Below are 26,310 nucleotides of genomic sequence, written 5' to 3' on the forward strand. Positions count from 1 at the left end.
AGTCTGTGTGGGGCGCTCTCTCAGGGATTCGCAAATTATTTAGAGGACCATGCACTTTATATAGTGGAGGATTACAGAGATATTCTTCTTGTCCACAAGTCTCCTCACATATAGAATTTACAACCTTGTATTTTTTGCTTTTTTTTCAGTCGATGCCAACAAATAAAGCCTCCCCTTGTGTACTGTCATCCTTATGACGGTGAGTGGACATTGCTTTATGTATTTGCGCCATCCTAACAAGTACAACCAACAGAAAATAGAAAAAACGTAAGTAATAACAAACAGGCGTCTTAAAGGGAACCTCAGAACCACAACAAAACTTATCACAAGGCATAAGGTAGCGTTATAATACCTGGTGCCCTCCATTTTAATATTTCGGATCCAATTTCCAGTCCCAACTTCTCTTCTACAAAATGGCCGCCTACCCTGTGCACAGTGAGGGATAATTATGAAGCCTGGAGTATTGAACGCCAGTCTATAGGTCCCCGCGCCGGTGGAACAGACGGCAATGAAAAGTCACAAACCTTTTAAAACCAGATATCTGGGGTAAATAATATAAGTAGGCCACGCTGCCGTCTATGGATGAACCAAAGAATCTGAGAAGCTGGTGGTGAATTAAAGGAATAGCATGAGAAAGATTAAAGGGATTGGGTAATATCAACCCTACCCCTCGTATAGATAGTTTAGGGTCACCTGAATCAAACAGGGTCACCCCCCATGTGAACAGGTGCCACGTTATTTGTCAATATACAGATGAGCTCTATGGAGCAATAAGGTTGTTGCCAAGACCTTAGTGGCAATGCCATCATTGCTCCAAAGAACTCATGTACATATTGAGAAAAACAGCAATATCTGCGAAATGGTGGCAGCGATTTCATGAAACGCCACTTCATCTGGGTATCTGTGGACTGCATTGACGTGGCTTGTTCTGGTGCAAAACTCCTTTTAATTTCAGCATTGGTACCAGGAGGGTGTAAGGTTTGGGTCATCTAGACAAGCATGGGGTCCTTATACGCAGGTGATCATGGACCATCAATGGACCCAGTTTTCCTGACTTCATTAGAGATTTGGTGTTAATTCTCAAATAATAAGATTACAATAACTATAGTATGTATAAGTACAGCTTTAGGTGATAACGGATCATTGCAATGTTGTAGTGGGCATTGTGCCAATGATTCATATGTGAGCCTCTCCTTTTCTTATAACTGGCCTGTATAATAATGGCTCACACCAAGCGGTCATACTGGTCAGCCAGGGAAAATAAACTCAATGAGACACACCTTTGTTTCCAAGAAGGCATAAGAATATAATTGTATGGTGCCATCTTGGTAAGTATTATCAAAGAAATGAAACAGATATACTATGATAGACATGCAATTGACTTATCCCTTTACATTAGCGCTTAGGGAGGCCATAGCGGGGGCTCCCCTGCCTTGAACCCCACCTATATCAAACACATCTATGTATTACCCTGGTTTGATCTAGGTGCCAGTGGTTGCACCCAATAGTGTAGATATGGCCAAAATATTACGTATACATGTGCTGAGAACATTGAAGGTTGTCCCATAAACGAGTCCCCTTAGATCCCTCAGTGGGGTCGGCTCTAGGTTTTGGCAGGCCCTTGAGCGACAGAGTCTCGGCGGGCCTACCCATTAAATCCAGTGAGTGTCGGGAGTCATACAGAACATCATATCGGCTCTTTATGATTGGAGAAAGAAAGTTATCGCCTTGTTTTTTTCATGCAGGACATTTTCTCCTACCAGTTTTCGGTGAATGGAGTTTCCAATGGAGACTCCAACACAGATGTTAACATTGCCTAAGACTTCGTTCACCTCTGCTTTGTGGTCTCAATTATAAATGCAAAGCATGACATAGTGTTGGCTTCGTGTCACAGCAGACATCACCTTCACTCAGCAGATCCCATTGTCTTACACTGAGGACTATTGAGTTTTCATACCTTTGTAGTAATGAATCATTATGATACAGATATACACATTCACCAATACTGAAGTACTACAAGTCCCAGGGCAGAAAAAGTGAAGAGTGGACTAAAATATAAACTTTAGCAAATTAACGGAAACCTTTCAGAGCTTATCTATCACTTACATGTGGCCACGGACATAACCGCTGTTCAGTTACAGAAGTGCTGTATCACGTTGTAGTTATATAGTATGTGAAAAGTGAATTCTGGCTAATCCCATCCATACATAGCAGAAAAAAAATCAGCAGAGTAAAAACTGCAATTGCAAAAACGTTTGCAAATTGCAACATGTCAATTATACCTACGGAAACACTGGCGGTGCCTTTCCGCCACGGTATTTTCCGCAGCGATTTCTTAAGTTTCTAACACTGATCCTGTCCCTTAGCTTTAGGTTTGGGAATGTAATAGACTGCACAGCTCCAGCATTAGCTTGTATTACAACCCATTAGGGAGAATTCACATGGAGTGATCTGGCACGTATACAGCGTGTCAGAGTTTGCGCGCTCAAAAAGATCCCATTGATTTCAATAGGAGTTATGAGCATGTACACCGCATAATTTTGAACCCGTAATTTTGCGGCCGCAAAATTACTGGCGCAAAATTACGCGCCGTATACGCTCATAACTCCCATTGAAATCAATGGGATCTTTTTGAGCGCACAAACTGCTGACGCGTATACGTGCCAGATTGCGCTCCACTTTACTACGTGTGAACTCCCCCTTATAGTGACTCCTAGAGACCCTGCACAGATTTCTATCACTTACACCTCATTGTTTTTACAATGTAGGGACAATTTGATCCTCTAGCAGTCTAGGATTTCCTTATTGATGTGTCTGCAAGAATATACAGAGCTTCACTTCCTTCTTTGTTTTCCACAGGACTTTGCCCCCTCTCTATTCTCAGTGTTATATAGTAAACGCCTGATCTACAGCAGATCCCCATTCATGACAGTCACTTTTCCCCAATAGCATCCATATTTGGATCCCAGATTTTCCATACAATGAAATTTTTAGCGCAAAGGGTGCAATCCTCTGCAAAATTTTTGCGAGACAATTTGATCTTACGTATAGTAAGTGGGACCTTCATCTTCTTACTTATAGCGGGACCTCCATTTTCTGCCATACTATGCCATGACAGGTAAGTGCATGACAATAATCTTTCTGCAAAGTGTGGAGCTTTGATTTATAGGAAAGAGAAAAGTGTGTCATAAATGGATCTTCTATTTAGCCATTTTGGCAACAGTAGTAGGATCGTGTTGTCTCTATAGCCATCTGTTCAGCAGGAATTGAAGTGTCCTATTAAAAGGATTTTCCAGTATTAGAAAAACATGGCTTTGTTCCAGAAACAGCGCCACACATGTCCACAGGTTATATGTGGTATTGCAGCTTAGCCCAATTCACTTCAACAGAGCACCATTGTGGCAGGCATAGATGGGAACTTGTTTCTGGATGGTTGCTGCCAAGTTTTGCCTAATCCTGGAAAACTTATATAATAAGAGGTTTTCCAGGATATGACATTGTTGGAGCACTGGAGCATTTGCAGCCACACAGTTGAGATGTGGGAATCCAAAAATTACCTCCAACCCCTTCCTTGATCTCTGTCCCATTCCTCCCATTTGTAAACATTGGCAAGCAAGGTGCAGAAGGAACAATGACGTGCACCTTTGCTATGAGAAAAGTCTGCGTGCCATATGTGTACCCATCTAAAAAATCCAAAAATTCTATAAAAAATTCCCCAAGTCCTAAGACATGTCCATCATTGTGACCATCCTGCAACCCTTTCCATGTACACAAAGGCTGTTTCTATGTCACACATTCCTCTACATCTTAAGACTTTTATGTCTAAGGGCCATAGGTGAGAACATTTTTGAGACGAAGAAGTTTGGAAGACTATTATGTACATGAGATTCCCCCTCCTCAAATGTGCAGCTAAATTCCATGGCAGACTTAAGATAGACAATAACATTGTGTCATATATAATATATATATAATATAATAGCACGTCCGGCTTGGCACTGTGCAGGATACAGCTATATCTATAGGAAGTATAAGGATACAAGCTATTAGTACCATATATACCGCCATCGTTTTACCTGAAGGCTTGCAGCTAGATATTGTTTCTTCTGTAAACTCAGAACCACAGGAGCATGTCATTAATATACTCGAGAGAACCCAGCCCAGGGTGAGACAATGTGGCAGGGACGACCAATAAGACACTATTACGTTTACAGGGGAGGACTCTTAACAGGAAACAAGGACTGGTGCTGAAAGAGTCAATGCTAGCGGGGAGGTGACAGGCGAAAAGCAATGACAGCTTCAGAAAGTAAAGTAAATCTAAGGAGAGTGAAGAATTGTGTATATTCCACAATCTTAGACGTACGGTGGCGAAGACATGTCCTTAAGTTGTACATGAGAGGTGGCAAAATAGTCACCATGAGGAATGTCAGGGCGAATATTTAGGAAAATCTGCATAAGACTAAGTGATGACCTAAATCCACACCGTAGATGTGTTGTCTGTCCTATACTTTTGCACCACTATGCTTTTAACCCCTTAAAAGCAAGTATATATTTACTCTCTTAGATTTAGTATTATGTCTTGAGTTATATCATAGAATGGTGCCTACTCTATATATCTATATAGTATTGAGTGTTACATAGTGTAAGCCGATGGCTGGTCAGGTAATGGAGGGGGGTGTACATCTCACCCAGACTACTCAGGTGGGTGAGATGAGAAAACTCCAGGAATGTTTGTTCTCAGCAGACAACTTTCGTCTGCTGAGCATTTTGGTAAATGCTCAGTACTGGGCTGGATTTTTAGGAATGACAGGTAGGTTGGTAGTGGGACCTGTCTTTCCACCCCCCTCCAGTCCTCACTTTGGGGATGTTCTGGCTGACTCTGCTGCAGAGAGTCTCCTCGTCAAGGAGGCTTAAGAAGTTGCTCTAGCAGCAACACTTTGGCAGAGTTGTGGCTGGAGAGCTGACAGAGAGGTCATATTTTTGGGAGCTGGATCCTGAATGATTCTACTGTTTTTTTTGGATTTCTGTTACTCTAGGTGAGGTAACCTATTCTATGTTTAGTTAGAGCCTAGCCGGGCAGGGATTTATTTTTGTATTCTTTCCTTTTGTTGCTGCACTACCTTTTTGAGTGAAAATAAACTCTTTGTTTTTGGAATAAAGAAACTGGACTTGTGTGTCTATGCCACCCCACCTAGCAACCCCAGACCCTGACAAAATATATATATATATATATATATATATATATATATATATATATATATATGTATATATGTACATGTTCTCAGGAGAGGAATGTTGCAGAACATCCCTGGGCAGTCTTTACTACTCACTATAAAATGATGGCACCCAGCTATGTAATGGGAAGGTTGGAATGGCAACCCATGATCATAATAGATTATAGTATCTCAGGGGTTAAATGCCCAAAGATCATGGGCATTGGGGTAACTACTGAGGGTGCAGTAATTTATAGTTGCAACCTGGCCATTTAGGTGAAACTACCAGGGTATCAGACATAGCAGCTGCTTTGGGGTCAACTAAGGTGCCCAGTCCCACTAATCCTAATAGGGTGCAGTTAGTAGTAACTATGAATGATGGAATGGGATGTGGAAAACTGAATGCACCTCCATTACTTTCAGATAAGATAAGATAATCCTTTAATAGTCCCACCATGGGGAAATTCAGTGTGCTACAGCAGCATAGATAATACAGTAATATATTACAAGAAAGTTCAGAATAGCAGAGTGAAAAGATACTAGGAGTCATAGCAACTAAAAAGAAAAGAAGACTTCAGGATCATTTAGTTCTCTGTGTGGCGTGATCTTTGCTTGGCCTGATGTAGATTATACAGCCTGACTGCGGTTGGGAGGAAGGATCTCCGATAGCTCCTTCTCACACTTGGGGTGAAGCAGACGGTCACTAACAGTACTGTCCATGAACTTAGACTTTACTGAAACATCACAATTCCTGCATGTGACATCATTAGAATTACCTACTTCTTATGCTGTGAAATCACAGAGTACACAGTAATCATTTGTATTGTGCATTATCCCTGTACAGTGGCATTATCATTATCTCTTAGTAATTCTACCACATCTTGCACTGTTGGGAATGAATACACAAAATAAATTCCCCCCACTATGATTATTATTCCTATACTGTGATATTGCTGTGTGCATCATCTCTTTACTGTGACATCACTGTGAGTATTATTCCTATACTGTGACATCACTGTGAATATTACTCCTATACTGTGACATCATGGTAAGTATTATTACTATACTGTAACATCATTGTGAATATTATTCGTATACTGTGACATCACTGTGTGTACTATGATGTCACTACTTGCACTATCCCGGTCACAAATCTATTGCACAGATTTATCATGCCTTGTACTACAGTTTTCTAGTGTAAAAGGCATAAGATATTGCTAATATATATATTGCTCATGTAGGTGGTCATGGTAGAGAATAGCCCCATTACAAGTTTTGCCATGGGGCCCAATGGTATTTTGTTATACCCCTGACCATAACTCAAGGGGGCACTCAGGTCCCTCCCACAACACTAAGGCCTGTTACATACGACTGCAGTGGGTTTTGCAGTTTAAGTTGCACATAAGGCCCAAACTGTGCCAAAACCAGGGCCAATGATCCTTTGGTTATGCCCTGCTCATAGGTTTCTCTAATCTCAGCTGTTGCTGTGGGGCTGTAAGATGTGGAATTCTACTCCTTGTCAAGTGCCTTAAAGGGAGTCTGTCACTAGACCCTCGCACCTTGATAAATAGATTAGGGTCACCTGCATCAAACGGTGTTTTTATCTTGCAAAGATATCACTATTTTTGTTCATATGCAAATAAACCTCAGTTACGCCCCCACGCAGGTGTGTATGAAGTAGTAGGTATTCTATAGGGCGCATGGTGGAAACTCTAGGTGGCTTCAAGTTACGTCTCTGGATATTGGACCTCCTCTTTTCCTAAAAGTGGGATTATATGGGTAGAACTACATTGGGCAGCTGGTTGGTGTACAGGGTGGGGCATGTTTGGAAGACCAGCAGCTCATCCCCCCCCCCCCTTCTCATTTTATTAAAGGGTTGTCCTTCAAAAGACACTTATCCCCAATCCAAAGGATCTCCATAGCATGGCAGCCATAGCTCCCCTGCTTGGAAGAAGCTATAAACATATATGCATTTTGTGCTCCATTCAACCTATGGGTCCCAAGAGCTATGGGAAATAAACATCCCTCTCTGGCTATCCAAAAAGTTGGAAGATATGACATACTGTGCAGAGAACAGCTGATCTGTGGGGTGCCAGGTGTCAGACCCCATCAGTTTCATTCCAATGACCTACCTAAAGATAGATCATCAAATTCTGATCTTGGAAAACCCCAAATGTACAGATAAAAAGAGGCCTATGTGTATCTCTCTTAATCTGCCGACTACAAAGAGTTAACGTTTGTACACAGACTGTCAGTAAACTGCAGGAAACAAAGTGAAATTTGGCAGCCATAGCCATCCTTTTATTAATATGCAGGAAAGGATCCGGCTAATATTACAAACCCACATTACTGACATACCTGCAAAGTTTTGTGGCATTCCCACAAGATAGGCCATAAATATCTGATCGGTGGGGGCCTACAGTCAGCCCCCACGTGGATCAGCTGCTCAGCTATTATACAGGGACCAAAGTCATCTTCTTCCAGCTCTGTATTTTAGGGGCGTTGGAAGCGGTCCTAAAAAACATATCAGCGTCCTGGCCAACCCTTTTAATATAGATATCACCTATTACAAGAAAGTCTCTTCATGCTGCAATTCTCTTACATTTAACATATTGGCCGTGGAAAGCTCCCAACATATACGTTGAACTGACCCATTGGCCTCCACGATCGCTAAAAATGGGTATCCATCAGGGGGTCTGTTTTTAAACTATAGGGACTAAGCTATTCCATACAAAGGTATCCCGGAAAATGATATACTGCGGGGTATAAAGTTATCTTTAACATGGATTCCAATGTTTGACCGATATCTCCATTAGGCATCCATCACACCATCCATTTAACGCAAGCACCGAGTTGTGTTAAATGCATGGGAGAATCGCAACGTGAAAAGTCTCTAGGAAAATATGTGCCATACCTCCCCATACATCAATCCCACTAATCACCCCTCAAAGTGTACAAAACTACATGAATCAATAATACAGTGTATGGACATGATCAGTAAGGCTAGGTTCACACCAGAACTTGGATTCCTCTTGGGGATTACGTATCCAAATCCATTTGAAAAATGCAGAGAGAACAGTCCTGCAAGCATTTTTCAGGTGCAAACCTAGCAGACTCCATTATAGTCTATGGGGTCCACAGATTTACATGGGTAACCACTTTTTAAGCAGATTGGGTTTTCATTTTTTAAGTTCCCAAGAGGACACGAAGGACAGAAACCCAAGCGTAAAACTATATCTGTCATTTGTGTTCTTAATTTTTTGCAGTTTTCCCTTTGCTTCTAATTTTTAGTTCTCTCTGAGCTGGTGAATGCAGACTAGCTGCTATGATGCCTCCCATACATTATAGACAGAAAGCAGAGGAGAATCTGTTTGTGTAGACAGAGAGCAGAGGAGAATCTGTTTGTGTAGACAGAAAGTAGAGGAGAATCTGTTTGTGTAGACAGAAAGCTGAGGAGAATCTGTTTGTGTAGACAGAAAGTAGAGGAGAATCTGTTTGTGTGGACAGAAAGTAGAGGAGAATCTGTTTGTGTAGACAGAACGTAGAGGAGAATCTGTTTGTGTAGAGAGAAAGCAGAGGAGAATCTGTTTGTGTAGACAGAAAGTAGAGGAGAATCTGTTTCTGTGGACAGAAAGTGGAGGAGACTCTGTTTGTGTGGACAGAAAGTAGAGGAGAATCTGTTTGTGTAGACAGAAAGTAGAGGAGAATCTGTTTATGTAGACAAAGTAGAGGAGAATTTGTTTATGTAGACAGAAAGTAGAGGAGAATTTGTTTGTGTAGACAGAAAGTAGAGGAGAATCTGTTTGTATAGACAGAAAGTAGAGGAGAATCTGTTTGTGTGGACAGAAAGTAGAGGAGAATCTGTTTGTGTGGACAGAAAGTAGAGGAGAATCTGTTTATGTAGACAGAAAGTAGAGGAGAATCTGTTTATGTAGACAGAAAGTAGAGGAGAATCTGTTTGTGTAGACAGAACGTAGAGGAGAATCTGTTTGTATAGACAGAAAGTAGAGGAGAATCTGTTTGTGTGGACAGAAAGTAGAGGAGAATCTGTTTGTGTGGACAGAAAGTAGAGGAAATCTGTCTGTCCACACAAACAGGAGAATCTGTTTGTGTAGACAGAAAGTAGAGGAGAATCTGTTTATGTAGACAGAAAGTGGAGGAGAATCTGTTTGTGTAGACAGAACGTATAGGAGAATCTGTTTGTGTAGACAGAACATAGAGGAGAATCTGTTTGTGTAGACAGAACGAAGAGGAGAATCTGTTTGTGTAGACAGAAAGTAGAGGAGAATCTGATTGTGTAGACAGAAAGTAGAGGAGAATCTGTTTGTGTAGACAGAAAATAGAGGAGAATCTGTTTGTATAGACAGAAAGTAGAGGAGAATCTGTTTGTGTGGACAGAAAGTAGAGGAGAATCTGTTTGTGTGGACAGAAAGTAGAGGAGAATCTGTTTATGTAGACAGAAAGTAGAGGAGAATCTGTTTATGTAGACAGAAAGTAGAGGAGAATCTGTTTGTGTAGACAGAACGTAGAGGAGAATCTGTTTGTATAGACAGAAAGTAGAGGAGAATCTGTTTGTGTGGACAGAAAGTAGAGGAGAATCTGTTTGTGTGGACAGAAAGTAGAGGAAATCTGTCTGTGTAGACAGAAAGTAGAGGAGAATCTGTTTATGTAGACAAAGTAGAGGAGAATTTGTTTATGTAGACAGAAAGTAGAGGAGAATCTGTTTGTGTAGACAGATCGTAGAGGAGAATCTGTTTATGTAGACAGAAAGTAGAGGAGAATCTGTTTGTGTAGACAGAACGTAGAGGAGAATCTGTTTGTGTAGACAGAAAGTAGAGGAGAATCTGTTTATGTAGACAGAAAGTGGAGGAGAATCTGTTTGTGTAGACAGAACGTATAGGAGAATCTGTTTGTGTAGACAGAACATAGAGGAGAATCTGTTTGTGTAGACAGAACGAAGAGGAGAATCTGTTTGTGTAGACAGAAAGTAGAGGAGAATCTGATTGTGTAGACAGAAAGTAGAGGAGAATCTGTTTGTGTAGACAGAAAATAGAGGAGAATCTGTTTGTGTAGACAGAAAGTAGAGGAGAATATGTTTGTGTAGACAGAAAGTAGAGGAGAATCTGTTTGTGTAGACAGAAAGTAGAGGAGAATCTGTTTGTGTAGACAGAACGAAGAGGAGAATCTGTTTGTGTAGACAGAAAGTAGAGGAGAATCTGTTTATGTAGACAGAAAGTAGAGGAGAATCTGTGTAGACAGAACGTAGAGGAGAATCTGTTTGTATAGACAGAAAGTAGATGAGAATCTGTTTGTGTGGACAGAAAGTAGAGGAGAATCTGTTTGTGTGGACAGAAAGTAGAGGAGAATCTGTTTGTGTAGACAGAAAGTAGAGGAGAATCTGTTTATGTAGACAAAGTAGAGGAGAATTTGTTTATGTAGACAGAAAGTAGGAGAATCTGTTTGTGTAGACAGATCGTAGAGGAGAATCTGTTTATGTAGACAGAAAGTAGAGGAGAATCTGTTTGTGTAGACAGAACGTAGAGGAGAATCTGTTTGTGTAGACAGAAAGTAGAGGAGAATCTGTTTATGTAGACAGAACATAGAGGAGAATCTGTTTGTGTAGACAGAAAGTAGAGGAGAATCTGTTTGTGTAGACAGAAAGTAGAGGAGAATCTGTTTGTGTAGACAGAACGTACAGGAGAATCTGTTTGTGTAGACAGAACATAGAGGAGAATCTGTTTGTGTAGACAGAAAGTAGAGGAGAATCTGTTTGTGTAGACAGAAAGTAGAGGAGAATCTGTTTGTGTAGACAGAAAGTACAGGAGAATGTGTTTATGTAGACAGAGAGTAGAGGAGAAGCTGTTTATGTAGACAGAAAGTAGAGGAGAATGTGTTTGTGTAGACAGAAAGTAGAGGAGAATCTGTTTGTGTGGACAGAAAGTAGAGGAGAATCTGTGTATACAGAACGTAGAGGAGAATGTGTTTGTGTAGACAGAAAGTAGAGGAGAATCTGTTTGTGTAGACAGAAAGTACAGGAGAATCTGTTTATGTAGACAGAGAGTAGAGAAGAATCTGTTTATGTAGACAGAAAGTAGAGGAGAATCTGTTTGTGTAGACAGAAAGTAGAGGAGAATCTGTTTGTGTAGACAGAAAGTAGAGGAGAATCTGTTTGTGTAGACAGAACGTAGAGGGGAATCTGTTTGTTTAGACAGAAAGTAGAGGAGAATCTGTTTGTGTAGACAGAAAGTACAGGAGAATCTGTTTATGTAGACAGAGAGTAGAGGAGAATCTGTTTATGTAGACAGAAAGTAGAGGAGAATGTGTTTGTGTAGACAGAAAGTAGAGGAGAATCTGTTTGTGTAGACAGAAAGTAGAGGAGAATCTGTTTGTGTAGACAGAAAGTAGAGGAGAATCTGTTTGTGTAGACAGAAAGTAGAGGAGTATCTGTTTGTGTAGACAGAAAGTTGAGGAGAATCTGTTTGTATAGACAGAGTGTAGAGGAGAATCTGTTTGTGTAGACAGAAAGTAGAGGAGAATCTGTTTGTGTAGACAGAACGAAGAGGAGAATCTGTTTGTGTAGACAGAAAGTAGAGGAGAATCTGTTTATGTAGACAGAAAGTAGAGGAGAATCTGTGTAGACAGAACGTAGAGGAGAATCTGTTTGTATAGACAGAAAGTAGATGAGAATCTGTTTGTGTGGACAGAAAGTAGAGGAGAATCTGTTTGTGTGGACAGAAAGTAGAGGAGAATCTGTTTGTGTAGACAGAAAGTAGAGGAGAATCTGTTTATGTAGACAAAGTAGAGGAGAATTTGTTTATGTAGACAGAAAGTAGGAGAATCTGTTTGTGTAGACAGATCGTAGAGGAGAATCTGTTTATGTAGACAGAAAGTAGAGGAGAATCTGTTTGTGTAGACAGAACGTAGAGGAGAATCTGTTTGTGTAGACAGAAAGTAGAGGAGAATCTGTTTATGTAGACAGAACATAGAGGAGAATCTGTTTGTGTAGACAGAAAGTAGAGGAGAATCTGTTTGTGTAGACAGAAAGTAGAGGAGAATCTGTTTGTGTAGACAGAACGTACAGGAGAATCTGTTTGTGTAGACAGAACATAGAGGAGAATCTGTTTGTGTAGACAGAAAGTAGAGGAGAATCTGTTTGTGTAGACAGAAAGTAGAGGAGAATCTGTTTGTGTAGACAGAAAGTACAGGAGAATGTGTTTATGTAGACAGAGAGTAGAGGAGAAGCTGTTTATGTAGACAGAAAGTAGAGGAGAATGTGTTTGTGTAGACAGAAAGTAGAGGAGAATCTGTTTGTGTGGACAGAAAGTAGAGGAGAATCTGTGTATACAGAACGTAGAGGAGAATGTGTTTGTGTAGACAGAAAGTAGAGGAGAATCTGTTTGTGTAGACAGAAAGTACAGGAGAATCTGTTTATGTAGACAGAGAGTAGAGAAGAATCTGTTTATGTAGACAGAAAGTAGAGGAGAATCTGTTTGTGTAGACAGAAAGTAGAGGAGAATCTGTTTGTGTAGACAGAAAGTAGAGGAGAATCTGTTTGTGTAGACAGAACGTAGAGGGGAATCTGTTTGTTTAGACAGAAAGTAGAGGAGAATCTGTTTGTGTAGACAGAAAGTACAGGAGAATCTGTTTATGTAGACAGAGAGTAGAGGAGAATCTGTTTATGTAGACAGAAAGTAGAGGAGAATGTGTTTGTGTAGACAGAAAGTAGAGGAGAATCTGTTTGTGTAGACAGAAAGTAGAGGAGAATCTGTTTGTGTAGACAGAAAGTAGAGGAGAATCTGTTTGTGTAGACAGAAAGTAGAGGAGAATCTGTTTGTGTAGACAGAAAGTTGAGGAGAATCTGTTTGTATAGACAGAGTGTAGAGGAGAATCTGATTGTGTAGACAAAACATAGAGGAGAATCTGTTTGTGTAGACAGAAAGTAGAGGAGAATCTGTTTGTGTAGACAGAAAGTAGAGGAGAATCTGTTTGTGTAGACAGAACGTAGAGGAGAATCTGTTTGTGTAGACAGAAAGTAGAGGAGAATCTGTTTATGTAGACAGAAAGTAGAGGAGAATCTGTTTGTGTAGACAGAACGTACAGGAGAATCTGTTTGTGTAGACAGAACATAGAGGAGAATCTGTTTGTGTAGACAGAACGAAGAGGAGAATCTGTTTGTGTGGACAGAAAGTAGAGGAGAATCTGTGTATACAGAACGTAGAGGAGAATGTGTTTGTGTAGACAGAAAGTAGAGGAGAATCTGTTTGTGTAGACAGAAAGTACAGGAGAATCTGTTTATGTAGACAGAGAGTAGAGAAGAATCTGTTTATGTAGACAGAAAGTAGAGGAGAATGTGTTTGTGTAGACAGAAAGTAGAGGAGAATCTGTTTGTGTAGACAGAAAGTAGAGGAGAATCTGTTTGTGTAGACAGAATGTAGAGGAGAATCTGTTTGTTTAGACAGAAAGTAGAGGAGAATGTGTTTGTGTAGACAGAAAGTACAGGAGAATCTGTTTATGTAGACAGAGAGTAGAGGAGAATCTATTTATGTAGACAGAAAGTAGAGGAGTATGTGTTTGTGTAGACAGAAAGTAGAGGAGAATCTGTTTGTGTAGACAGAAAGTAGAGGAGAATCTGTTTGTGTAGACAGAAAGTAGAGGAGAATCTGTTTGTGTAGACAGAAAGTAGAGGAGAATCTGTGTAGACAGAAAGTTGAGGAGAATCTGTTTGTATAGACAGAGTGTAGAGGAGAATCTGTTTGTGTAGACAAAACATAGAGGAGAATCTGTTTGTGTAGACAGAAAGTAGAGGAGAATCTGTTTATGCAGACAGAAAGTAGAGGAGAATCTGTTTGTCTAACTCTTACACACACACACACACACACACACACACACACACTAGGGCATTATATAAATGTACTGACCTGTACTGATTTAAATAAAGCCCTTTGAGTGAGATAGAAACTTACTATTCAGCTGCATTAGTCACAGTCTATCACTCTACTATTTCAATTGGCTCGTGCTCACTCAACTCGTCTGTGAGATACAGTACGTCTTGCACTAGCAAGACAGATTTAGGAGAGATTTCAAAGTGATGCCACTTGTACACGTTACATAATTTTACACTTTCACATGGGTACAAACATATCCATTAGTCATTTTCTCTGTAATTTTCACTTCTCATTTTGGCTTATTGTTGTAAAATACTAACCATGTGCCAGTGGCCTCAATGTCAGGAGGAAAGGGTGTAGGGGGAAAAGCCTGACAAGTGGCTTCACTTCCCTCTACCTGCTTACCATCTAGTTGGCAGGGATATTTTGTGAAGGGAGTATCCTAAGACCCTTACTAGATATGAAACACAAGACAGCGTCAGGCTATGCCGCCCTTGGATTCAAATCCAGCTACCATTAACTAAGATGGGCAGTGAAAATCGCCGTTCTATACGCCCTGTTGGTGGACGTGGATAGTCCGTGATCCAGCCCTAGTTAATGGTAGCTGGATATGAATCCAAGGGCGGCATACCCTGACCCTGTCTTGTGTTTCATATCTAGTAAGGGTCTTAGGATGCTTCGTCCCTCTCTGGTACAATAATACTTTTGATTCTCCTGAGGATCCCTTAGAAATGAGGGTGAAACGCGTAGAGAGACCTAAACATTTAGGGAGAGAGTAATATATATTGGTGTGCATGGGTCTTATACAGAACTATCTATATGATATCGTACGCTGAATCCATAGACTTCACTACATGAACAGCTGACAGAGAAATTGTACCATTCTGCTATAAGCTATAAAGAGGAACTTCACTGTGAAGTTCCTCTTTATACTACAAGACGGGTTGGGACCCTTACTTCACTACTTGGAATCTACTGTATCCCTTTCTAAATTCTGCTATAAGCTGTTACATACCAACACGCTGCCCTGTGATATATGAATATTTAACCAGTGTGCTGCAGTATTCTAACTTGCCACATAGTCTCACCCTGCGGTGTCTGTTCGTTTGCGGACGGTGGTGGTTGCTGCAGGGGAGTCTGAAGTGTAGCATATTGGGTGGCGGTATAAGTCAACTGGGAGCGAGAGAATAACACCAATTATAATACCAATTATAGCTGAGTCCACTCAATCTCTACAGCATATCGCAGGCGTGTATCTGTGTATGCTCGTGTACTCCTTTAGGTTACATCAGTACTAGTCCACTGAATGTTAGGTTACCATATACTCGAGTATAAGCCGAATTTTTCAGCACACTTTTTGGGCTGAAAAAGCCCCCTCGGCTTATACTCGAGTCAAGCAAAAAAAAAAAATATTGTATTTTATTAGTAATAGTAATGTACTGTATAGAATCTCCCATAAAATAGTGAAAAAAAGAAAGCTTTAAAAATAAATAAATAAATAAATAAATAAATAAATAGACGTTCTAAATCCCTCCTTTCCCTAGAATACATATAAAAGTAGAAAATGACTGTGACACACAAACACATTAGGTATCCTTGTGTCTGACAGAGTCCAGTCTACTGAATATAGGGTATCTGCAGTGCTCCTGTTCCGTCAGGAAGGGGTTAATAGGAGCACTGCAGAGACCCTATATATAGCCAGGCTGAATTCCAAGTGGGGGGAAAAAAAACAGTCCTCAAGCTCAGGGAAGGGGCAGACAGACAACCAAAACACCCCCTCCCCTTCCCCAGCAACTACTGCACCCAAAAACTCTGACCATTTTAATTTTTGAAATTTTCCAGTAGCTGCTGCATTTCCCCCCTCGGCTTATACTCGAGTCAATAAGTTTTCCCAGTTTTTTGTAGTAAAATTAGAGGCCTCGGCTTATATTCGGGTCGGCTTATACTATATACGAGTATATACGGTAATCAAAGTCTGTTCACATTAGAAATATTCCACAGAATTTAATTGAACAGACTATTTGTTCCCTCTTGTCATCCATCATTGAGTACTGGGATGGAAAGGGATTTTTGATGGAGTTACCCATATACTAATCACCCTATCAAGAGAATAATACAGATAGGAGGTGTGAAGGGGTACTCCATCTAGCTATCATTAGGAGGGATTATTTTTAATATCCTGGTCCAGGAATATTTTAAAGCCTATCTAATAAAAGTTCATTTTTATCCATATAATTTCCGCCATCTTTAGTGAGTCATAAGCTCACCGCATGTCAATGCATTTGGTATTCCGTTCGGGGAGGGGTCCCCATGTGGACTCCCCGAACAGAATACCGAACACAGATGTGAACCAGGCCTTAGGCTAGGTTCAAACTTGCGCTAAAAAAAGAGAAGAGGTTACCTGTGGACCCCATAGACTATAATGGGGTTCGCCGAATGTACATCGGTTTTCCGTCGTTTTTATACTGAAACCAGCAAAGGGAAACGAAACATCCTCCTATGGAGACTCCGCGCAGATGTGAGCCTAGCCTCATGCGTAAGGCCAATTTAAGTGTTTGTCTACAGATTGTTGCAGGGCACGAAGTAAAAGCTGGCAACGTTGTCTTTTTATGATACGCAGAAAAGAATACAGCTGCGTCATGCTGTTTAAATTTCTTGGGTATTTCTGAGATTCCCTATACAAAACATTCAGAAACACAAAAAATTTTAATACAAAAATTGAGCACAATGTCTGCATAGTGCTAACTCCTCCCTCTCCTCTTGGGGTGTTTTTGCTCTTTTTGTTGTATTCGACCTGGGAAATATGAATTTGGTGATGCTTGTACCACTTTGTTTTCTTTTTTTGTTACTGTGACACTAACAATAATTAAAGGGGTTGTCCGGGACCCGGAGATCTTCTATTTACTGCACCAATTAAATATTCATGCCATGTGAAGCAACTTTGTAGTACATTAATTATTATCAGAATAGCCCCCTTTAGTCTGTTCCTGAGACAATCACATGTTCCCCGGCAGTAGTTCCTGTGACGTCATGTATACCTTATCACATCCAGCACCTCACTGTCCTGGTGTGGCTTTATTGTCCCTGATACGGACTGGCCAGGGTTCGACTGGCTGACCCGGGCCCACTGACTCTGTTGGGCCCGCCCTGGGACTGCCATTAATACATCCTTTACTTTTAACTAGATCGGTGTCTGCAGACACCGTTCTAGTTAAAATGTTCTACAACTTAACTGTCAAGCCACTTCAGGCCTGTGGTTTACAAGACCCTGAGACCCCAGACAGACGTCTCCTTCTCGACACAGGTGGGTGCGATGACGTCACAGCACTGTGCCTCCTTGCTGAGAGACAGACGTCCTGTGTGTGCTGGGAGGAGGCGCTGGCTCCATTCATCAAAGGATCGGGGATAGATGAGTATAACTTGTTTTGTGGGGTTTTTTAGCGCAGTTGTGGGTATTTTAATAGTAGAATCGAGGTGCTCATTCTTCAGGCTGTTTCGCCTCGCGATTTGGTCTGAAGACACTCCCACCTCCCGACTAGGCCCATTCATTGGGGCTAATCCAGAGCAGAGCGCGCGACTGGATGCTGGTGCAGTGCACCGGCATTCAGCCGTGACTACCCGTCTTTTGGACCGGAACCTGAAGCGACCTCCGCCTCAGGTTCCAGTCCAACAAACTCTGTGTGAACTTACCCTAAAAGGTGCTATAAACGTAGACTAGACATCTCAAGATACACAAGAAGTATCATCTGCCACCGTGATAAATCTGGCGCATTTTCAGACTACCTGTCTAGGTTTATACTTCCTAACCATTAGTAAATCTGTCTCATTGCGATTTTTTTGCTGATTGATATTTTGTATGGTACAGAATTTGTCAGAATTACAAATTAGGAATTAGTTAGAGGATGTTGCTTGGGAAACTGGTGAGATTTTTTTGCATTAGTTTGCAGAAAATTCTTCTTTTAATTCAAAAATATTTTTGATTCTGCAAATATATAGGGACTTTTTCAAAAACATTTCTATTGTGCTAGTTCTAAGCAATATCTTACACTTATATATATATAATATCTGAAGGGGCATCACATGGGAAATGAATTTAACAGGAACAATTAAGAGGGTTGTATGAGAATAGAGAGAGGACCTGCTTTTTCTTTTTCCTAGAAACAGCGATATTCTTATCTCTGGGCTTCTCTCATATTAAAGGGAGTCTATCATTAGAAAATTACCTTTCAAACTAATTGCACTATAAAAAGGCTATTCTACTCCTACCTTCCATTCTCTTCTTCTCTTTTATTGCGATCTGCACATTACGTTCCCCCTGTGCTCCGAGTACCCCCGCGTCATCACCTCTCACCAGTCATTAGATAATTCTGTTCATGCCCGTCTTCATGTTGTCCTGATCTTCTGGCATCTGACACAGCACTATATGCTGACTGCACATGATCCGCCGCCATTTTGCTGTGGTCTGTGGTTGCAAGAGGTTATGACGCAGGGGTACTCAGAGAACAGGGGGAACACCTTTTCAGTAATTATGTACAAGCCCTTTAACCTTTATATATAGAGAGCAAAAAAATCTTGCATCAAATTATATATTTATTTGCTTGTATATAGTGTTAATATATTCTACTGTACTATACTAAGTATGTGCTTCCATTGCATAGGGGAGATCTATATGCATAATAAATATATGGACCAGAACCTCTGCGTACCGACCTAGTTCCACAGACATGTTAAGTCACCTGAATCAAACAGTGTTTCCCCATTGTGAATTGTTGCCTCTGTCGCCGCAAAATCTCCATTTTTGTCAGTAGGCGGATTAGCTCATTGAAGCAACAAGGTCTTTCCTTCTTACCTCTCTGGAGCAATAGCAATGTCCTCGTTGCTCCAAAGAGGTTATTTGCATATTGTTAGAAAATATGGACTTTTGCATCTTCCTTGACCCTCTTCTGTCTGGCAACTGTGGTTATGTGCCCCAGACGTCACTGCTGTGATGTCCCCAGCCCCAGCTGGTGCCCTCTATGTGACCACTGCAGCCCAATCACAGACCCCAGCAATGAGATCTGGGGTGCAAGGACTGGAAGAGCATCAGAGTGGATGCTGAGCCCAGGAGAGGTGAATATAATGTTTTGGTTTTTTTTTATATACCCCCCATGGGCTGGCAGCTATTGGAAAGGGGCACAGCCAGGCCCCTTTCCATTAACAAAAGGTATAGCAGTCAGGGAACCATGACCATGGCGGTCTGGGGCCCCCGGCCATTTCCAGCTGGACATGGCCCCATACCCCTCTGGGCACAGTCGTGGTCTCCATTGGGTCTGACCACTGGGACCCCCATGAAAGTCCCCTGCACTCAACCCAATTGGACTTGTAGGGATAGGCGAGCGTTGAGATAAATTAGGTGGTTGCATGTATGCTCAACCGTCTCCCCAATTTTTGTGACGTGCAGATTCCAGAGTTCAGATCTCACCAAGCAAACTCATGTCAACTATACTGTGGATAGGTAACCTATCTAAATCTTGGGATTAATGTAAAGTTTCACATCCCCAAAAGCCACTGCTATGTTAGTAAATAACGGGCAAAAAATCTTTAAGAAGGAAAATTTAAACAAGTACTAGGTTAGAGCGGGTTCACACCAGCGCCCGGTCTCCACTTTGCAGGTTTCCGTCTTCTGCCCGAGAAACTGGACAGGAGACAGAAAAAAAACGGTTTCGCTGCTGAGAGGCAGAAGACGCTCACGGGCGGTCACTTTGCAAACCCATTCAAGTGAATGGGTTTGAAAACTGACCGCTGGGTTTCCGTCCCCTGTTCAGTTTCTCGGGGCAGAAGACGGAAACCCACCAGACTGGGTGCAGGTGAGAACCCGCCCTTACAGGATTGTATTCATTTCTTTTATGCATAACTTTTCTTTGTGTTCAAACTGGACACTTTCCAGACATGCGGTGGTTTTGTCATGCAGTTCCTTATATTTTTCAACCTCATAGGTTTGGTCAGTGATCTGTGGTTATGATGACCATATTCCCTTTTTAGCCTAAGTTTTGGAGTCCTTTCATGGCTAGCTATAGATATCTTTGCATATCTTGGTGGTCCATATGGAGCCTTAAAGGGGCTCTATCATTAGATTTTCGCCTTTTCAGATAATCGTATGCCTGAATAGCCTTTAAAAAGGCTATTCAGATGCTGCTAATCTTTTTTCCAAAGACCTTCCCGTTTTAATAACATACCGGTAAAACCGATATGCTAATTAGCCCCTTTGTGCACCCTGGACATCCTGTGCACCTCCCAGTGTCCTACCTTGCTCACGCCCACGTCTGTTGCTTGAGCTGTAAAAGTCCTCCTCCTCCCTGCAATTCTGCCTTCTCGTTGGTACGGCATTTAAATCCCGGGCACTCCCTGCACAGTACGGTCGCGCAGAACTATACACGAATGTATAGAGGCATGCATGCGCAGTAGCCGGAGTTGACGGAATTGAGAACTATGAAATGTGTCAAACTGGAGTTCCTTGGGCCCATTATATGTGATTCTGGGGGTCCACACTCCAGCAGCCTCTAGGAAATAGACCATAATACTATAAGTCCATACGTCCCATTCTTACTACAATACACTGTATAACTTCCTATAAGATGACATATTGTGTGCAAATTTTACACCTGGAATTTAAATTTTTCAATAAATGTAACATTAAGGGTTAATTCCTTTTTATTTGGAAGTCCTGTCCATGCTATTGCTTAAGCAAGTCGTTCAAGAGGAAGTCTGGTCACTCTTATAGGACTTGTGCTGTCATTTAATATACAGACAAGATGGAGGTTTCCTATTGACAATGTGTCATCAGATTGAGCAAAAAAAAGAACTAGAAAGCATCTCCTCTTGTAATTGCTCCTGATGAATCATTTCTGGATATGTCACATGTGTAGCAGTATTATTTAGCATCGAAGAACATGCCCATTAGGTCATCTAGTGCGTTCAATGGTAATTCTGGTATGGGGTTTCCATGTCACTCCCATTGTACCAAGCACTGGGTTGTGAGCTTTTATTAATAATGTCTACCAGAACCAAATATTACCGCCACAGAGTGATTAAATATGACCTATATATAACAAAACACACTATACAGAGTCCATCAGTACCCATGATACCACTCTACAAGGCCCCAATAATACCACTACATCGTGACCACGTATTACCGTACTCCTCCATACTAAATGAAGAAAGGTAAGTTCACATTACGATTACTCATGTCTAGTACACTCAATGTCATCAGATCCACAAATAAGGTAAAAGCCAGCACTCCAATTTGGGGAATCTGCTTGGGGATTTGAAGTGACCATTCCCCCTTTGGTAAAAGCTTCAACTCTGCATATTCAAAAAAAAACTGTGTACAGACTTTCCTTAGTAACAGCTCAGCTAGATGGCTGCAATGGAGATTGTTACACCTTCTTTTCTAATAAAAAAAAGTTAGATAGGTTAATAAAGTATTACATTAGTATTTATTAATAGGCACAGATCCAATGGTTCCATCGCAGTTAGAATTTTCCCTATAGTCCCCACCATTTCTGAGTAGCAAGGGCAGGTAATTTTGGTGCCTGATGTGCTATGTAAGCTCTGTAATGTCAGAAGGGTGGTGTCAGGCAGGGGGCGTGACACAGAGCTCCAATCAGAGGCAGCCAATGTCAGAGCTCAGGGTCATGCCCCTTGCTGCTCCTGCCTAACACCGCCCTCCTGATAGTACAGAGCCTAAATAGCTTATCAGGCACCAAAACTAACAGCATTGATTTATCAATGGGGCAGAATCAATGGGGCAGCGCCTATTAAATGATGTGAAGAACCGGACTTGTTGGAGGTGGTGAAAGGTCCTCTCTAAAGTGGCTTCCCATGAATATAACCACCTCTAAATTGGTAGACAACTAAAAGATAAGCAATTTTGGAAATCTAAATATAGCCTCTTCCGACCTGTGAATTTAGCAGCCCAATACAGACGTCATAGCACCACCCGGGTCCAGATTCTGAAACATTTATGAAAATTTTTTATGGAGGGCAAATTTTTTAAACAGTTGCAGAATAAAAAAAATAGGAAATATAAATGGCATAAAATAAATAAAAATGACCTGATTACACATACAGTTTTGTTACGGAAGTTTTTACTTCCACATATTAAACAGACGGCATTCTTAAGGAAGCCACATGTCTTTCTAGACATATATAGAAAGTGTCAATAGAGCTTCTGAGAAAATGAAACCCTTAAAAAACGGAAAAGTTTCTATTCTGCCAGCCCAACTTTGACCTGCCATATAGATATGGTGCGGGTATCAACTTCATATTGTACCTGAAAGTTTGGGGTAAGGATGTAACTATCGGGGTAGCAGCAGTAGCGGCTGCCACAGGGCCCGGGATATTAGGGGGCCCGGCAACAGTTGCTACCACTGCAGGGTATTTTTTTTTGTAATAGTAACTCCAGCAGGTAATGGGCCCTATCTACTTACGTATCCTGACTCCTGCTCACTGCCATCAGCGCTTCCCCCATCTGCGGAGGCTGCTGTGAACAGGAGCTGGGATCAGTTAGTAAGGTCGCAGGCAGGGCCTGCGAACCCCAAAAACACTATCACTTTTCAGACCCCCAAGTATAATGATGGGAGGCCGAGGGGAGGTGAGTGAACATAAAAAAACGGGCTAGGGAAAGCTTCAGGCCTACTTGTGTGACGTCCTAGATGTCACATGGGCCGGGGCTTGCGTCCTTATGCGTCGCAAAGCAATGACATCTCAAATGACATCTCTTCCATCATTGATGATGGCCGACACCAGAAGGGAATGCACTGGAGCCCAGGAGAGGTAAGTAACAGTGTTTTTTTTATGTTCGTATCCTCCCCTGGGTCTCAATTATTATACTCTGGGTTCTGGAAAAATGGAATCTTATCCAAACATCATGCACCCATTCTTAAAGGGATTCTACCATTAAAAAACGATTTTTTTTCTAGGTAACACGTCGGAATAGCCTTTAGAAAGGCTATTCGTCTCCTACCTTTGGAAGTGCTCTCCGCCGCACCAAACTTCGCCGAACAAAGCATACTGCGCAGGCGCCCGACGTCAAGCCGAAGAAGGAAGGGGCGGATGCAGAAGAAGACAGAGGCGGCGCTGGAGTCGGTTTTTGAGCAGCAATGGGGACGCCCCCATCGCATCTGCTGCGCTGGGGCCCGCCCCCATTGCTGCGAGATAACTAATTAACATACTGGTACAAACCGGTATTTCGAACGAACGGCGCGGTCACTTCCAAAGGTAGGAGACGAATAGCCTTTCTAAAGGCTATTCCGACGTGTTACCTAGAAAAAAAGTTTTTTAATGGTAGAATCCCTTTAACAAAATTGGTACTGGTTATATTTTTTTTCTGCCTGTGACTGATGATAATCTTGCACAAATGGCTTCCTATATAGAAGATCTGGGTACTAGTAGAGGAAGAAATCAGTAGTCTCAGATCTTACACCAGATGAGACGTTGGATGAGTTTTGTCGTCTGTTACAGTTTCCTGCACATCTGTAGTTGCACATCCTGGTGAGCCGGGCTTGCTAGGACTAATAAATACTGATGCACCTAATGTTTTTGCTGACATAGAAGTTGATATTAATTTTATTTTACAGGGTTTGGTTAGAGAATGAGCGCTAAGTAAATACAGGGATCACGTGGTTTACAGGCGTCTGCTGGTAAGTCATTGATACCAAAAGGTGTTTTAAGGGACAGATAATATAAGGCCTGGTTCACATCTGCGTTCGGGTTTCCTTTTGGGGAGTCCGCTTGGGCACTCCCTGAACAGAAACCTATATGCATAAAAAAGTGGTTACCTGGGAAATCTGCGGACCCCATAGACTATAATGGGGTCCGTGTGGTTTCCGCATGAAACATGTAGAGAGAAAAGTCCTGCAAGCAGCACTTTTTTCTCTGCATTTTTCGCCCTTTTTGTGCAGAAACCAAGCGGAAACAATGTGGGCCCCATTATAGTCTATGGCAGAGGAAGGCAACTCCAGCTGTTGCAAAACTACAACTCCCAGCATGCTTACTTGCTCTGTTGTTCTCGTAACTTCCATGGACAATAATGGAGCATGTTGGGAGTTGTAGTTTCACAGCAGCTGCAGTGCTGGAAGTTGCCTACCCCAGGTCTATGGGGTCACTTTTTTAATCGGACTAGGTTTCCATTCAGGAGGTTCCCAAGCAGGTCGCCCAAATGGAAACCTGAACGCAGATGTGATCCTAGCCTTATACAGTATGTAGGGATAAGTGAACTAGTTCATATCGAGTCAGGTTCATTACACATTTTCCCCAAAATTTTAGATTTGGATCAAATAAACGAATATTCAACAAAACTAATCTCGCAAGGTTCTCCCAACACAACTGGACCAAAAATAATGCAAATTATCCTGCATAAAACAAGGGTTCATAGATTTGCATAAGTAAAACAATAAAAATGATATAACTACTCAAATGCAGAAAGGAAGATAAGAAGAAGAACAAAATGTCTCTTATCATTAAAGCGGTTAAACCAAGTGAGCAAGTTATCACCTGTCCACATGATAAGTGACAACTTACTGATCTGTAGGAGCCCAACACCTGGGATCCCCCACTATTCCTAATAACGGGGTCCCAATCTGCCAGACCACGTTCTTGGGATTAATGGGGGTCCCAAAGGTCAGAACCCCACCTATCATAAAGTTGAGAAATGTTATTTAAAAAAGGAAAGAGACACAAATAGTCCGGAGTGACTTGAATGACATAGAGACAAAAGAAAGCAAGGAGAAACCAACGATTGAGAATGACCTATCAAGGTAAACCTATGACTAGAGTAGGTCACTTCAGGATAAGGAGGCAGGAGACAATGACAGGACTAGAAATACTAGACGTCAGGGCTATACTCAGGACACAGAGAACAAGTAAGAAAGAGACTACAAGATCTAGTGGTGAATATTTTACTAAATTTTTATTGACATTAGTTGAAGCCCATGACCTCAGCCCCTGTGGGCTACCCACGTGCTGTCTCCAGCCCCCTCTGCATTACCCGACGACTGGACTCCTTATCCTGTGCCACTAGTACTGTGACCCAGGGTATCACCCCAGAAGCTTAGCGTAAGAAATAGATGCTCTGCAATCTGAAAACAAACAAGGACCCGCAGCAATTCTTACCAGGCAGATCAAAATAGGAGAGCAGAAGAGTAAACGCGTCCAGGCAAGGTCAATCCAAAGGTACACAGTCCATGCCCAAACCAGAAGATTGTTGCTTTTGAGATCTGGATTGATGTTTTGACCAATTTTAGCAACGCTCATGGACACAGAAATACATAAATGACATATTATGAGCTACATGAAGGAAACAATTTTGATAGGATGTGTGAAGTTCTTATCTTTACATAGTTTAAAGGGGTATTCTGCCTGTTTGTTTGTTTTTATTAGCGGAGGGGGCGGGGCTGAGCGGATCGAGCGTCTTTAGCAGGCAGAGAGCAGGCAGGGAGAGGACCTGCTCTCTGCCTGATCGTGAGGGGCGGCCGCTGGAGCAGTCCCAATCCACCGCTCAGTGACGGTGACCCTAAGCCAGTCCAGGACAGCTTGTCCTGGACTGGCTTAGGTCAGCAAAAATGCCGCCCTCCCCGGGGCCTGACATAGCGCTGCCTGAAGCGATCACTTCAGGTCGCCTCATGGGAGGTGCGGCACTGGGGGGTTTTGACACAGAGAGTGATGGGGGGAGCCACATCACTCTCGGGTCAAAACCCACCTGCCACAACTGTTGCGGTCGCAGCTCCCCCCTCCCCCCGGAGTCATCTCAAATGAATGGGCCGACTCCGGAGGTTGCTGCTGGAGGTTCACCGAGCCACGGAATCCACTTGAAGAAAGGGCAGCCCGCTTCTTTTTTTTTTTTTTCTGTGAGCGGCAGCATGCTGCTCACGGAAAGAAGCAGCCTGGTGGTCTCCATAGACCACCATTGTGAGGGGGCGTATTATGACGTGGATTGCGCGCCATAATCCGCCCCCTCTGTGCCCGTGTAAACAGGCCCTATATCTTCTGGTGTAAGGTCAAACGGCTTTTGCAGATAGATAGGATACACACTGTAGCCTGCTTTACCGGTTTCATTATAGTCGTGCATATCATGTATGACACATTGGTTCGGTATTTGTGCTCTTTCATGGTTGTTCTCCTCGGGTGTCATCTCCTTTGACAAGCAGACGAGCTTCTTGCCTCAAGACAATCAT

Source organism: Leptodactylus fuscus, chromosome 7 (genome assembly GCF_031893055.1).
Source record: "Leptodactylus fuscus isolate aLepFus1 chromosome 7, aLepFus1.hap2, whole genome shotgun sequence".
NCBI classification, from domain to species: domain Eukaryota; kingdom Metazoa; phylum Chordata; class Amphibia; order Anura; family Leptodactylidae; genus Leptodactylus; species Leptodactylus fuscus.